Source organism: Urocitellus parryii, chromosome 15 (genome assembly GCF_045843805.1).
Source record: "Urocitellus parryii isolate mUroPar1 chromosome 15, mUroPar1.hap1, whole genome shotgun sequence".
Lineage (NCBI taxonomy): Eukaryota > Metazoa > Chordata > Mammalia > Rodentia > Sciuridae > Urocitellus > Urocitellus parryii.
The window spans coordinates 2,550,911-2,565,956 of NC_135545.1; the positions used below are offsets into that span (position 1 = coordinate 2,550,911).

General features: G+C 58.2%; 1 pseudogene across 1 annotated transcript; it reads right to left on the reverse strand.

Annotated features, from left to right (window-relative positions):
- Nucleotides 1-812: 812 nt before the first annotated feature.
- LOC113178479 (leukocyte immunoglobulin-like receptor subfamily A member 6) lies at nt 813-4,400 on the reverse strand (annotated as a pseudogene). Its single transcript, XR_013342502.1, has 6 exons — nt 4,292-4,400; nt 3,877-4,154; nt 3,415-3,732; nt 2,848-3,150; nt 2,497-2,547; nt 813-1,275 (listed from the first exon to the last, which is right to left on the reverse strand). The product of XR_013342502.1 is annotated as a leukocyte immunoglobulin-like receptor subfamily A member 6 (transcript).
- Nucleotides 4,401-15,046: the final 10,646 nt, after the last annotated feature.

Here is a 15,046-nt window from a genome sequence, read left to right on the forward strand (position 1 = left end):
CAAGGGACACAGGGGTCACCTCTGCACCTGGAGCACCAGGAGGAGAAAGGGGACACAGAGACCCAGTGGGAGGACAATGACAGGGGGTCCCCAGTTACCATCAGACACAGACCCCAGACTCAGGACCTCAGAGACGCCGCCCAGGACCAGGCAGGAGAGCCACTGAGCACCTGAGCTCAGGTGCAGGAATCCAGGGTGACGTGGCCACCAGCCCACCTGCAGAGGGACGGACACAGGTCTGCAGGACGACGCAGAGACCAGGTGGGCAGGACCAAGGCCGGGACAGAGAAGGGAGGAGAACAGAGAGCACCCACCCCACGCTCTACCCTGGGAGTTCCCCTCAAGGTGGAGGGAGAGAGCGGCTGCTCATGCCCACGCTGAGGGGTTCTGCCTGCAGGCCACCTGCCTTGAAATGCTAAGCCAAGGTCCTGGGGCAGGAAAGTGCATGCCATCAACCACATGCACTATCAGTGAAATGAAGGCCTAGAGGGTGCCTTACCTTCATTGATAGTCTCTGCACTATCAGTGGACTCTCAAGTCCCTTCATTGAAACAGCTCTGTTTCTGTCACTATGGGCAATGCACACGACCTAGTGATTCCATGAAGAGAGAAACCCTGCAGGACCCAGGGAGCCATGTCAGGAGGTGACTCTAGGTGACGTTGGGGGTCAATGCTTCTCTACACTCCAGCAGTAAACAGAGATGTTTGGATTGAGCACCACGACCTGGTGACTAGGTGCTGCCTCAGCATGTGGAGGGTGGGAGGAAGGGACGTGGACAGTAAGAGCAAACACACAGCAGGACTCTCAGGGTTTTAATGAGACTTTCTCACAGTCATGTCCACAGGACCAGTGCCCCTTACACTGTCCCTCAGACACCAGCCTGTGGCTTGCATGTCCCGTGTTTCAGGGGCGTCTTCACAGCTCCCAGTGGGGACTGGCACATGGAGGGCTGCAGAGAGCGCTGGGCCAGCCCTGGGTGGGCACAGCATTTTGGGGAATGCTCTCAGTCCTGCACCCAGTCACCTCTGCTGCCAGGACAGTCTCAGGTGCGGCCCCACCTGTCCAGGTGGTCTTCAGACTCCTGAGGGTCCTTCGTCTCCCAGCTCTGCACTCTGAGTGTGCCCTGTTCTCTCCTGTTCACCTCCTGGCTGCATCTCGGGTCCCTCTCTGGCTGTCCTGAGCCTGAAACAGCAGGATCCCGAGGACCAGCAGGACCAGGCCAGCCACGCCCATCCGGATGAGGTTGTGCACTGTGTAATCCTGGGGAGGTGAGGCTGGGAATTGCACACAGAGGTCAGAGGTCAGGGAGGCCAGGATCCCCACATGTCCACCCAGGGCAGCTGCCTCCCCTGGCCAGGACGTGACCCTCAGAGACCAGTCCCATAGCTGAGAATCCTCCCGACTCCCCTGAGCTGGGGTCTGTGCTGTTTTGCGCTGGTCTGATGGTCTCCGTGGCTCCTGAGAACCAAGTAGAGGACGGGACCTTTGACCTTAGGAGCCCCGTCCTGCCTGGGACCCACCTCCTGGCCTCATTCCCACCACAGGACTCTCTGGAGCCCCTCTGAGCCCTTCCTGGTCCTCAGGGTCCCCTCTGCTCCTCTCCCTGGTCCTTCACCCTCTCTGTGCTCTGGGAGGTCAGGACTGTGTCTGAGTCACATTGGAGCAAAGTTCAGCTGAGCCCCAGAGCAACAGCATGACACCTGCAACTGTCAATCATGTGACAGGCACCAGCACCCATCCACCCACCAAGGTATGAGGACACTGAGGCTCACCCAGGTCCCCAGCAGGAAGCAGCAGAGCGGGGCCTGAACTGGGGGGTCTGACTCCCAGTCTCCTTCTCTCCACCAGAGCTCAGCCCTGAGCTGGAGGGAAAGAGCCTGACACCCCGATGGCCCTGAGCCCTCCCCTGCTCAGTGTCACTGTCACTGCACAGAGGGGACAGAGCCCTGCAGATTCAGGTCCTGGAGGCTTCCCTGGAGGCCCCTCTCCCAGCAGGGCACAGCCGAGGTCAGCCCTGAGAGGCACTTGAAGGTCAGGGCCAGGCCTCTCCTCTGCCCTGGGAGAAACTGAGGCCCAGAGGGGAGGGGCTGGTCCCCGTCAGCATCTCCAGAGGGGGCTGCTCCCCCTCAGCTCAGCCCTGCCCTGGACCCCACCTCCCACCAGAGCCCCTCACTCACCACTCTGGGGTCCTTGGTCCGTGGGGGTGAGGGGCTAGTCCTCAGGGCCTCCTGGGGTGGGTGGGAGGTGAGGGCTGGGCTGCCTGCCCCCCACATCAGCTGGCTGCTCCTCCCCAGGCTGGGCCCAGGGTCACCTCTGCCTGGACCTCCCCCTCATCCCTCCCAGCCCTGAGCCCCAGGGCCTGAGGTCCCTGACCATTCTCTGCAGTGCCCTGGACACCGCTTAGCTGAGTTTGCAACTGGACTTTGTAGCTCAGAGTGATCCTTGGTTGCTCAAGAATGCAGGACAGTGTCTGCACAGAGGCCCCTGAGACTCACCAGCTGGTGACCTGGGTCCTGAGGGTGGGGAGCTGGGTCCCCCAGAGGGTCCTGGGAATGAGGAGAACAGGAGGGTGAGGGGTGCAGGCTGCCCCTGGGGACTGTCTCTGCCCATCCTCCTACACCTGCCTGGCCTCCCCAGGACCCTCCTGTGCCCACCTGCACCTTCCTGATTCCAGTGGTGGGTGGGTGCACAGGCTGGAGGACCCTGTTGGCCCCTCCTCTCTGAGGGGTGAGTCCCATTGGCCGACCCTCCCTAAGGCCCCTCACTCCCATCCCACCCAGAGCTGTCCTGGGCAGGGCCCTGAGGGAATCCTTGAGCTCACAGAGGATGGGGTCAGGGTCACTCACCTGAGACCACCAGGTCCAGGGGGGCACTGGGCCGTGACAGCAGGTAGGGGGATGAGCTGTGAGAGCCATAGCACCTGTAGGTCCCCCCGAGGGCTGGGGTCACAGCTCTCATGGAGAACTCTGCCTGGTACCATGGGGCTCGGTACTCTGCTCTCAGACGCAGGGGGGGACCAGCTGCCCCCTCCTTGCACAGGAGGAAAGTGTCCATCTTGATCTGTGACTGACACAGCAGGGCCACGTTCTCCCCTGAGGACACTGTGGGACCAGGCTGCACTGAGAGGGAGGGTGTGACAGGGAGCTGTCCTGGAGAGAGGAAGGAGGGTGAGGGTGGCCCCAGCTTGTTCTGAGCTGAGACCTCCCCAGGCCTCTCTCTGAGGACCCTGTGCTCTCTGTCTGTCTCATTGTCTCTGATCCTTCCTGTCCCTGTGTCCCCTGTCTCTGTCCTCTCTGCCCCTCCCTGTCTCTCTCCCTCCTGAGACCCCACATCACCCTGGCCATCACCTCCTGGGGCTCCCCAACAGGGCTGTGCAGAGGCTGGGTCCCTGACTGCACCCCTGGGCTCCTCACCTGAGACCAGGATGTCCAGGGGGTCACTGGGGGCTGACCACTCAGAGGAGAGGCTGTGTCCACCGTAGCACCTGTACTGACCCCCGTGGGAGCTGCTCACAGGGCCCAGCAGGAAGTCGGCCTGAGAGAGCCCAGCCTGGGGCTGCTGGGCAGGGCGCTGGGGGAGGTCCTGTGCCCCCTCCTTGGACAGAGTGAATCTGTCATAGGTGACATCTGAGTGACACTGGAGGGTCAGGGTCTCTCCAGGGGCCAGGACAGGGCCCTGCTGGGTCAGGAGGGAGGGCTTCCTGGACACCCCTGGAGGAAGAGGAGCCTGGGCTGAAGGCTGGATCCTGCCAAACCCTTCTGCCCCTGTCCTGCAGGTCACTCTCACACCCTGGGTCTCTACCAACAATATTGCAGCCTGAATACGTGATCTTGTTAAAGATCAGAAATCCTTACTTGACCCCTGGAGCTCCATGCGAACACTGGGTTCTGACTACACCTGAGGTCTGCTCCTGTATTAACCATAGCAGGTGAATGTCCACTATGGCTGGGGTCTCGCGGCCCATGAAGTAGTGGGATTGAAATTGCCCAGTTGGCTTTCTTTGATTCTAGGATCCAATTGAGTTTTTGTTCTCCTTTCTTAATCAAAATAAAACTATCTCATCCCTGCCCTGAGCCATACTGGAGGGTCACGTTCCCTCCTGAGGTCACCACAGGGCTCTGCAGGGCTGAGAGCCTGGGTTTGCTGTAGGATCCTAGGAGAGAAGGAGGCAGGTGTTCATGGCTCCCTCCTACCACACCACCCCCAGCTGGGCTGTGAGAGGGACCCCTGGGAGCAGACCCCCTCCCTGAGGGCAGAGCCTGGGGCTGGGACCCCTGGGTGTCCTCTCACCTGTCACCACCAGCTCCAGGGGGTCACTGCGCTCTGACCACCCAGCAGGGCTGCGATAGCGGCATTGATATCTCCCTGCGTGGTGCTCAGTCATGGCTGGGATGGAGAACCTGGCCTTGTTCTCAGGCTGGAGTAAGGCTCTTTTGCATGTGGGTCTCTGGCTTCTTTCCTTAATGAGACAGTACCACTGGGCCCCCAGTGATCCCTGACACCAGAGGGTCACTGTCCTCCAATGGGGAATGACAGGGCTTGGCTCAGCCCAGAGTGTGGGCTTGGGGAGGGTCCCTGCAAGGAAACCAGAGGCTGGGTCCTGGCCTGTCCCTACCCCAGGTCCCACTGCCCTACCTTGTCACCACCCTCGGCCCAGGCTGCTCCCTTCTCTCCCGAGACCCCAGGGGCTGAGCCTGGGCAGGACGTGGGAGGCTGCAGGGCCCTCACCTGAAGACCCCCGGGGGCTCTGTTGCAGACTCAGCCCTGGAAGAGAGGTCCCCGTGAGGAGCTGGCATCTCAGTGTTGGGGAGGATTATTGTCCCTTGTGATCACAGCAGCCATTTGGTACCATATGAGACTAAGACCTGAGAGATCCCTGTGAACAGGCACCTGGGACCCTCCCCACCCAGCCTGTGTCCCTCCCCCCACCAACACTGACCGAGGCAGAGGAGGACAGGCAGGGTGGACCTCATGCCGCCTGCTCTGAAGACTCCAGCGTCCAGAGAGGAGAGTGCAGGCCCTGCAGGTCAGACAGCACGGAAGTGGTAAGCAGGGGCTGCTGCTGCCTCCTCGTCCCCTGAGCTGAGCACCCACCAGATGGGGACGGCCCCTCCTGTCCTGTCTCTGGTTTCCCCAGGGCAGGGCTCAGGGGGATCCCACCCCTTGGGGACATCTCAGCACAGATCTGAGGTCCCCCTGACCCTGAGGCCCTTCTATACTGACCTTGATGCTGCCCAGCCAGGCCAGGCCCCACACAGGCTGAGGCCAACCCAGGATTATGTCCTCAGAGGATCCAGGAAGGGAATGTGGGGGTCACTCCTAGACCAGGTGAAACATGATCAGCTACTGGGAAGGTGGGTGGGAGGCTCCAGAGGTCCAGCATGGTGGAGGCCTGCACCCTGCTCTCTGGGAGCTGGACCAGCTGAAGGAGCTCAGGGCTGATTTCCCAGTGCAGCCCACCATGGTGCAGCCTGTGCAGGAGCAAACCCCTCCCTCAGCAGCTCTGGTCTATTTAAGTTGATGGTCTCTGGTGTTTTGTTGCAGTAGCGCAGAGCTGACTGATACAGGAGCTGAAAGGAGCGAGCCCTACTCTCTGCGCCAGGTCCCCGTGGTGCACATGAAATGGTCTCTTCTGGGGTGTGGGGGAAGAGCCGTCCCATCTGCTCTAGGGTACATGGCTTCAGCCTGTCCCACCATCAACAGAGCAGCTTGGCTGAGAGCTAAGGTGGGCATCACCACCCCTGGAGCCTGGCTGTCCTTGTAGGAAAATGCTCTTCATCCTAAACTGGATGCTCCACACTGTGCCAGGTGGGGAGGGACCCTCCTGTGGGGCCTCGGGAGCTCTACCTGGCTCATCACTTCCTGTGTGTCCTTGGCTGCAGGGTCCACACAGCAGGGAGGGGACGGCTGAGGGTGAGACTGCACAGGGGAAGGAGGCCACAGGACTAGGGTGGCAGCTGAGGTGAGGGCTGCAGATGTCACCTCCTGTCCTTCACGGGGTCCTCCCTGGGCTCTGGGTCTTCAAGGCAGATGTGTGGGGTGAAGGGGGAGCGAGGCCCTGGGCATGTTCTCCTGGTCCTCCATCAAGACCAGAATGGGGCAGGGGTGTGCCTGAGGATGCTCAGCCCTCCCCCCTAGATCCCGACAACTTACCCCACCATCCCCCAGGCCAACCTCCTCCTCCCCATTGTCCCCTCTAATCCATGCCCCATCCTGCTGCATTGCCCATCCACCATCTCCTTTTGCAGGTCAGCAGCCCTGGGCCTGAGGAGCAGGGAGGTGGGCAGCCAGTAAAGAGAAGGCCAGGGGTCCTGGTGTCCACCATGGTCCTCAACACCCCACAGGTCAGCCTGGGGAAGTGGACCTCACCTCTGCACCATTCACCCCATTAGCTCTATGACCCCGTCCTGGCCCCTTTGGACCTGGTTTGATGGAACACCAGTGACAGTTAGCACAGAGGACAGTGCCAGGGAGACCAGCTACCCCAGGTCCACTGAGGGAGTCAGCTTGGTGGCCATCCTGGAGGACCTGGTGCGTCTGTCATCAGCACACCCCTGAGCACCTGTGCTGGTGGCTGTGTGAGGGGACCACAGTGGCCTGCAGCGTGTGCTGGCTCCTGAGTCCCCCAGCCCTCAACCCCCCAGCCATTCTCTCTATTCCAAGATGCACCCCCAGCTCCAGGAGCAGTGGGCACATCTGTGCAATCAGGGAGCTGGGAAGGGACGTGGACGTCCAGCCCAGGTCCATCCCACACTCCAAGTGCTCTTTGCTGCTGCCCTGTGAAGAGGCAGAGATTCTGGCCAGAGCAAGAAGGTCGTCCACCTCCTGTGGCTGAGCACTGTTTCCCCTGCTGCCCCTCAGCCCCCACAGGTGCACGTCCTGGGAGCCAAAGAGTAGGTGGCCAGAGGTTGGGGACAGGTCCAGTGTGGGCTGCCATGATCTCAGCTTGCTCTGAAGCATGCTCCCTGCAGGAGCGGCCAGGGTGGGGCAGGGGAGGATCAGGGGCAGCAGGAGTGGGCTCAGGTGGACACATGCTGAGCAGGGCTGCTCCTGGACCCTGCTGTTATGGGAGGACATCTGAATCTGTGAGCCCTCCCCAGCTCAGGGGCAGGAGGAGGCGTCTCAGCCTCACGTCCTGGTCAAGGACTGGATTCTCCCTGAGTTCACTGACGAGGACACCAGCCCCAGGACTAGAGTCCAGTCTGTCTCTGACCCTTCTGTGTTCAAGGACTCTGTCACCTCTGCTCCCTGCCAGCTCCACTGCTGTGGCTCTGGTGGGGTGCCCTGTGGACACTGCGTGGACATGGAATGGGCTGGACCTCTCCCACCTGCGACCCTGAGCTCCAGGGGTCTCTGTGTGAGGAGCCCTGTGAGGGTGAGTCCTGGTGAGGAACCACTCACTGCAGGTGCCCGAGGGCCAGGTCACAGGCTCATGGGAGCTGGTGGGAAAGGTCCCCTCCAGAGCTCAGGAGGAGGCCCACCTCCTTGGAGTAGCTCCCCCAGGACACCCTGAGGCTGGCGTGGACGGTGCAGGGTCAGAGCCTGTGAATTTTGATTGAAGACCAGGAACCAGCGAAAGCCCTAGAGTGACATCCCCCAGATCAAGCAAAACAAGACAAAACTGAAGCCCATTTAAGATTCTTCTTCATCAGAAAGTGCTCAAGGTCTGGAGGTCACTTGCTGCTGGCCAGGCCCTAGTGTTGGCCATGGCAGGTCACCCTGGGCTCCTCCGTGCATGACCTCAGCTTCCCAGGGCTCCCCCCTCCAGCCTGGGCTCTGGAGGCCCAATGTCTTCAGGAGGGACTTTCCCCCATGTCCTCTGCTGCCTCCCCTTCCAGGGCACAGCAGGGACAGGAGGTGGGTGAATTGGGGTCACAATGGGGCCAGGATGCAGGAGCTGAGCAACGAGCAGGATGTGGTCGCCAGGGTCTGTTTCCTCGTCCCACACAGCAAGGTGACCGCTCCTCACCCTGCAGGGTTAGAGATGTGAGAAACTGTCAGAGGAGACCTGGGTGCAGCTCCAACCGCTCCAAGGCCCCACTCACCTCTTGCTTATCAGACCCCCTTTGCCCTCTGCAGGAGAATGTGGCTACGGAGATCTTTACTGTATCTCCCTGTCTCTCTTGGCACCTGCAGGACACAGTGGATTCCAGGCCACAGTCCCCATGGTGATCCATGTGCTCATATGATCACGAGCAGCTCACTCGTGTGCTCTGTGTTCCCATTTGGGCCGTGTCCCTCAGGCATCCCAGGTCAGCGGAGGTGGGAGGTCTTGACCTGCCTTTGTGTCCTGGGTGTCACTGTTGCATGTCCCTCACTGTCTCCATACTCTGCGAGCACGCCCCTGCTCGGGTGACTCTGCCGTCTTGAACTTTAAAGTCCTTTCATTTCTTTAATAAATGTGTATTTTAATTTCTTAGAGGCCCTGAGGATAGACCCCAGGTCCTGGGTGTATTCTGCAGGCCTCTCCCATGAGCTAAGTCCTGTCAAGTCCTGTTCAGTTTTTATGTTGAGTCTTGAGTTTCCCTAAGTTCCCCAGGTGGCCTTCTACTTGCCATCCTCCTGCCTTGGCCTCCAGAGTCACTGGAGTTAAATCCCTGGGCCCCTGAGCCTGCCTGGTCTCTATAAAGGATTCACTGTTTCCATCCATTTCCTCCGTCTCCTACTATAGTTGAAATGAGTAAAACATCCTCTTCTAACTCACAGTACTTTTCAGGTTTTGATGCTGAATTGCTTGTCGTCTTTGAGAGAGACTCAGGTGCATCCAGAGCTCAGAGACCATGGTACCTATTTGTCGGCATCAGCTCTGAACAGTTTCTCTCCGTGTCACAGGGGCTTCATGGTGGTGCGTTCCCTGTTTCTTTCTGGAGACGCTGCAGAGTCGAACTCTGCTCAGTGCTGAGGGCTCCCTAAGCCTGGAGGGATGAGCCCTCTGCAGAAGGCCGTGGGCACAGGCATGGTCCTGGGTGGGGCCCTTGTGACAGGGGTGGAGGGCACCTCATCTCCCACCAAACCTGCTGCTCCTGGTGCCCAGTGGCCGACTCCTCCCAAGTCCCTTATCTCAGAGGAGGACGTGGACAGCACAGAGAGGGAGGAGCTCCCCCTTCAGAGCCCTGTGGGGCCTAGTGAGGCTTTGGGCTCCTGAGGGCCCAGCTACTCCGAGGCTCAGGAGCCCAGGGATGTCTTGAGTCCAGGAGGCCAGTGTGGGCAGCACAAGAGTCCTGCCTCAACAACAAGCAAACCCTCAGCAGATACAGTGTGAAGGGCAGAGACCAGCTGCCGTCCCACTGGGTGGGGCTGGGTGACCGCTGCCCGTGTCCAGGTCCTGGTGTCCACCCTGCCCTGACAAAGACACGCCTCGAGAGCCAAGTGGAACCTGAAGGCCCTGCGAGCTGTGGTCACCAAGGCACGCGCTGACCTCCAGAAGTCCTGCGTCCTGTGGAACCACACTGGGAACCCTGTTGTGGCAACTCCTGAGTCACCTCCCCAGCCCTGGGGACTGCTGTGCACACACCCATGTCGTCTACTTGTAATTTGCAGAGGGTGGATCTGTAGTGCTCTCACCACGGAAAGAACAAACAAGAACGGTAGCTGTGGGGCTGTGGGGGTGTCCGTGAGCTCAGTGTGGAGCTCGTGTCACACCAGAGTCACATCCCAACACAGGAAACTGTCCCCCCCAACCATGGTCAACTTTTATTCATCATTAACATGGCAATGAGGCTGAGGAGAATCTTCACCATGACCTTGGTTTCTCCCAGAGTGGACAGGCCTCAGCGTGGGTTGCTCCTTCACTTTCTCCATGGACGGTTACATTAAGGAGGGCTGGGGAGGGGCAGTGGGGAGGCCTGGACCCCACCCAGCACCCGGAGGGAAGCATGAGCCAGGTCAGGCATCTCTGGGGTTTGAGAGAAGCTGCGTGAGGCCTCACACCGTGGCCATTGCCCACCCCCTTTCTCGTCCTGGGCTGAGATCAGCATCATCCCCTAGAGGGGGCAGAGGTAGGACGGGGCAGCTGCTGGGTCTGGCAAGGCCTCCTGTCTCCCCTCCAGGGTTTACTGGTCCCCAGTGATGGCCCATGTGCCCCTTCCTCCTCATGGCCCTGTACTGTGGGAGGACCTGGCAGGTGGTGGGCAGAGCCTTCAGCTGTCCACACTGGGGAGAGGACTCAGAAGGAAAATGTTCCTGGAAGAGGAGCATCCATGACAATTCACATGAAAATGTAGCCATGTGGAAAATGTCATTTTCATTCTTTGGTATAAAATAGAGAGAAAATGTGTCTCCTTCCTTGGGAGGGAATCCTGGGCCACCTTCAGGGCAGCCAGCAGGGCACTGGGTGGACAGGAGGCTGCAGTGGGCCTGGGCCCATCACAGAGGCCGAGGGCCAGGTGGGGCTGCAGGGAGAAGGTCCAGCAGGAGCCAGGCCCTCCCTGTGGGCAGAGCTGGGTGCTGCAGGGACCAGCCTGGGTCAGGGTTTTCTCTGAGAATCCCAATGAGGGGAACAGGGTTTCCAAGGGGGTGTCCTCCTCAGGTTGAGGCCCTCTCTGTCCTGCACCATCTCTGAGCAGCACTGCAGAGGGGGCTGCTGTGGAGTCCCCAGGCCGACCTCACCCAGGACGTGCCTGCAGCTGGCTGTCCCCTTCCTCAGGGCGTCTCACCTCCTGTGCTCAGACTCTCCAAGGTCCTGCTCACGTGGGCAGCAGGGCCACCCCTTCCTGAGTTTCCACCTTGGCAGCTGATGGGGGCACAGGACCCGCCAGCCATACCCCCTGGATGAGGTCCACAGGGTCACCTGGATGGTGTGGCCTGTGGGCAGGACAGAGGGTCCCTGAGGGCTGGACAGGTCACACTGGCCCTTTAAGCCCAGCTGGGTGTTGGTCCTCTGCACCCTGAGAGGGAATTTCCTGCTGCTCCTCTCTCTGGGGCTCTGGCTGGTGGCGATGGCCCAGAATCAGGAGCTGCTAAGAACAGGGAGGGCAGAGGAAGGGGCAGCTGGGGGTGGGGACCCCCTCTGCTCGTCAGGTGACCTCGCTGCCTTCTCAGAAGGGCCTGTGTGGCCTGGCTGACCTCACGCCCCCCTGAGGCTGGGCAGCCGTGGCCCTGCCCTTGGTTCCTCTCAGGACAGTCTCGGGGACACTATGAAGGTGGAGCTAGGAGGGAAGATCAGGGCATGAAGTGCCTCATGAAAAACCAGAGAGATCCCAAATGAACACCAAATGATTCATCAAATACCCCTCGAAGCTCAGGGACAGACTACTTCCAGGTCAGTGTGAGATAGGAAACAATAAGGTTTGACCCCAAATGAAGGAAATAGACAATTAAACAAATTCAAAGCCTCAATGCAACAAAGAGTCGGTTCTTCCTAAAGGTCAGCAAGACTGACCAACCCTTAGCCAGACTGACCAAAAGAAGGACAAGGCAGACCCAAAGGACACTGAAGGAAAAGGAGGTGTCACCACAGACACCGCTGGAATCCAGGGGTCACTGGAGATTACTGAGACCTTGTATTCTAATAAGTTGGAAAATACACAAGATCAGACGTATTTCTAAACACATTTGACCTATCAAAATGGATCCCAATGATACCAAAAACTTAAAAAACAATTATCAGGTGAAGCAATTTAGCAAAACCTTCCAACAAAGAAAAGGCCAGGACCAAATAGATTCTCAGCTGATTTTCCACCCGACCTTTAAAGAGGAATCAGTGCAAAATTACTCACATTTTCTGTGAAACAGAGAGAAAGGGAGCAAACAAAACTCATTCAGGAGCCAGTATCACTCTGATAACAAAACCAGATAAAGACACGTGAAGAAAAGAAAACTACAGACCAATATCCCTGATGACCATAGATGACAAACCTCATAATAAAATAATAGCAACCCACCTTCAAAACACTTTAGGAAGACTGCATACCAAGGTCAAGTTAGAGTCGCCCCAGGGATGCAAGGTTGGTTCAACATACACAAATCAGAAAATGAAATTCATAACACAAATAAAACCAAGGGAAAAATCACACAATTCTCCAGATAGAGCAGAAAATGCCCTGGACGAAATTCAGCCACATGTTCATGTTAGAAACAGTGAAGGGGGCTGGGCGTGGGGCTCAGTGGCAGAGCACTTGCCTAGCAGGCACCAGGCCCCGGGTTCAGTCTCCAGCACTGCAAATAACAAGCAAAAAGACATTTATGAAGCTGGGGACAGAAGGAACTCACCTGAGCATCATGAAATCTATATGTGACAAACCCAAAGTCCACATCACGCTGAGCAGAGGGAAACTGAAAGGATTTCCTCGGAGATGAGAAAGAAGAAAGGATCTCGGTTCTCACCACACCTGTGCAATATTGTTCTTGAAACTGTAGCCAGAGAAATCAGGCAAGAGAAGGAAATTAAAGGGATACAAATAGAAGAAGAAGGAGTCCAAATATCTTTGTTTACTTTTGACATAATCTTATACCTAAAGGAACCAAAACACTGCACCAGAAGTCTTCTAGATCCGATCCAGAGAATGTGACAAAAATCTTTGCCAGCTTCTCTTTCAATAGGAAATAAATAAAAACAATATTAAATAACTGAAAAAACATAACACCCGAAAAAGTAATAAACTACTCAATAAATGGCCAAATGACCTGAAGAGACATTGCTCAAATGAGAAATGCAAGTGGCCAACAATAATATGAAAAAAGTTCAACATCTTTAACAATCAGAGCCATAAGTGAGATCACACTAAGATCCCACCCACTCTAGTTAGAATGGCCATCATTGAGAATACAAATAACAGTGGCTACTGGCAAGAATGTGGGGAGAAAGGACACGCATACCTTCTTGGTGGGGCTGCAAAGAAGCTCAACCACTTTGCAAAGCCATACGGAGATTCTTCAAAAGACTAGAGTGAGAACTAGAATGAAATTATGGTATTTTCTGTGAAAGCTAAAGATAAAAAGGGAATAACAAAGGGATCTTACAAAAATAGAGGGAGAGTTGGGGACCAAGGATCAGAAAGGAGGGAGGGCAACAGGGAGGACCTGGGGAGGGAAGTGGACCGGGTCATGCTGTGTGCAGTGTGAACAGACCTGGATGCATATCAATTTATATGTAACAGAAATGCACCAACTAAAACTAACTTAGTAGAAAGAAGACCGACCAGTAGAGTGAAGGAAGGCAGGGGAGGGGGTGGGGGAGGAGGGAGCCCTGGGGATTGAGGTGGGCAGACTGCTGTGTGCACTATGAACATGTCAAATGAACCCCACTGTGGTGCCTTCCTACACGGCACTGGTGGATATTACACACATGGACTGCACAGTCCACGCAGGTTTGCAAGAGCTTGAATTCACTGTTACCATGCAGCAGGGGCTTCTGGAACCTGGTAAGCAAAGGGGGGTCTTCCCTGACCCTCCACCAGGCTGAGCCCTGGGCTTCCTTCCTGCCCTGGGATCCCTGAGGCCCTGACACAGCTCAGGTCTGCGCCTCCATCAAGGTGAGACCAGGGCTGTGCTCAGGGCACTTGGGGACCGTCCCTTCCACCCTGGCCTGCTCTGCCTTGGTCTAGTCTTTATCTACACTGGGACACCCTCAAGGTGTCAATGTCCTGTTTGGACTTTGGCAAATGCTCCCTTAGAGGCTCAGCAGGAGTGCAGTTCCCACCCTGAGCATGAGGACATCCAGCTTTCGGGGTCTGACGTCTCTCCCAGGACAGACAGTGGCTCTTTGTGGAGCTGGTGGGACCCAGTCAGTCTGTAGCAGGGCCTGCGTTCTGCCTTGTCCCCTAGATTGACAGTGAGGCCCAGGTCAGGGGACACTCAGCACATGTGAGCACAGGTCAGAATGTCCCAGCAGCCGAGGCCTCCCTCTGTCACTGTGGGAAGAGGAAAGGAGGCAGCGACCTCTTCCTCTTTCTGGGGGCATGATGTAGACACCCCAGAGGGGCCCAGCCAGCACATCCTGTCCCCTGTGTCCCCTGTGGGGCCCAGCTCCAGACAGGGAGGCTGCAGGTGCCTGAGCCATGGCCCCCTGCACCATTGCCCTCCTGGCCCTTGGTGAGTCCTGGAAGGTGGGGACTGGGTGGGTGGAGGTGACAGGGCAGGACAGGTCCCTTCCCTGCACAGGCCTGAGCCCAGCAAACCCAGCAGACTCTGTGCCCTCCCCGGGGCTGCCCCTCACCTCTGCCCAGGCTCAGTGTGACCAGGAGCACTGGGTCCTAGAGGCAGACACCTGGGTTGGGGACAGGCCCAGCCTTGGGAAGGACTGGGCAGCAGAGAGGCTCTTGGAAGGGGACCTGGAGGTCTCGCAGCCACCCCAGGGCAGGAAGAAGGCCACCCTGACCCTGGGAGCAGGTGGCCTGGGGAGCAGGGAGGCTGAGTGCCCAGGCTCCACCAGGCCCTGCTGGCCCAGCTCTGGGGGAACCGGGGCGCTCTTCTCACTGGGCTTCTCTTCCAGGGCTCTGCCTGGGCCAGGCCATCCACGCACAGGAGGGTGAGTGCAGGTCCCAGGCCCTCCTCACAGGGCAGCTGTGGACAGGGACATGTGGATCCAGGAACCTGGGACCTTAACAGTGTCCCACGCGTGGGCAACCCCAGTGTGGCCCTCATCAGTCCCTGTGTCTCTGCCTGTCTCCTGTGGTTTCCTGGGCTGAGCACAGGGCTCTCCCCTGACATGGTGGCTGTGTGTCTGGGGACGCGGCAGGATGCTCTGATGGCCACCTGGGAGTGGGTAGGTGGGGTCAGCAGGCCTGGCCTCTCCCACTTTCCCGTGTTGGTGGAGAGCGTCTGTTCCTGCCCCTCAGCAGTTGTGCAGCCCACACCATTACCAGCCACAGTCCCCACGCAGGCCAGTGGCTGCCCTCCAAGAGGCCCCTGGAGTCCCTCCCCCTCTGGCTGCAGTGTCCTGAGTGACAGGCACCTGGGCTTCTCCCACCCTGGGCCCTGTCGGTGGGGCAGGGGCCCGACACCTGTCCTAGGTCTCAGCCAGGTGCCCCATGTCCCAGGGAGCACAGTGCCACCTCCTCTGTGCCCTGATGTGCCCAGGGACACTTGTGCGGGGTCACAGCTGTG